Here is a 311-nt window from a genome sequence, read left to right as displayed (position 1 = left end):
CATCTAATTAAACGAAAAAAGGTAATGGAATCAACATCTATAAAAAGGGCCGGAAGCTCAACAAAAATCAGAAAGTCAGACAAACAAACAAAGTACAGATCAAAATAATAAAAAATTCAAGCAAATTGGATAATTGTATTATCTAATATATAAAATTTAAAAATCTAACCATCATCACGCTTAAAATGGAAATACAGCCTTTCCGGTAATGATTATGGAGTTTAAAACGCTTTCTAAATTGTATTTAACTGTTAATTACAGGATCGAAACGATCATCATGCATGCATGATATTAACATTGAAATAGACCGT

Source organism: Acartia tonsa, chromosome 5 (assembly GCF_053477335.1).
Source record: "Acartia tonsa isolate MP-2025a chromosome 5, ASM5347733v1, whole genome shotgun sequence".
Lineage (NCBI taxonomy): Eukaryota > Metazoa > Arthropoda > Copepoda > Calanoida > Acartiidae > Acartia > Acartia tonsa.
Note: the sequence above shows the minus strand (reverse complement) of the source record.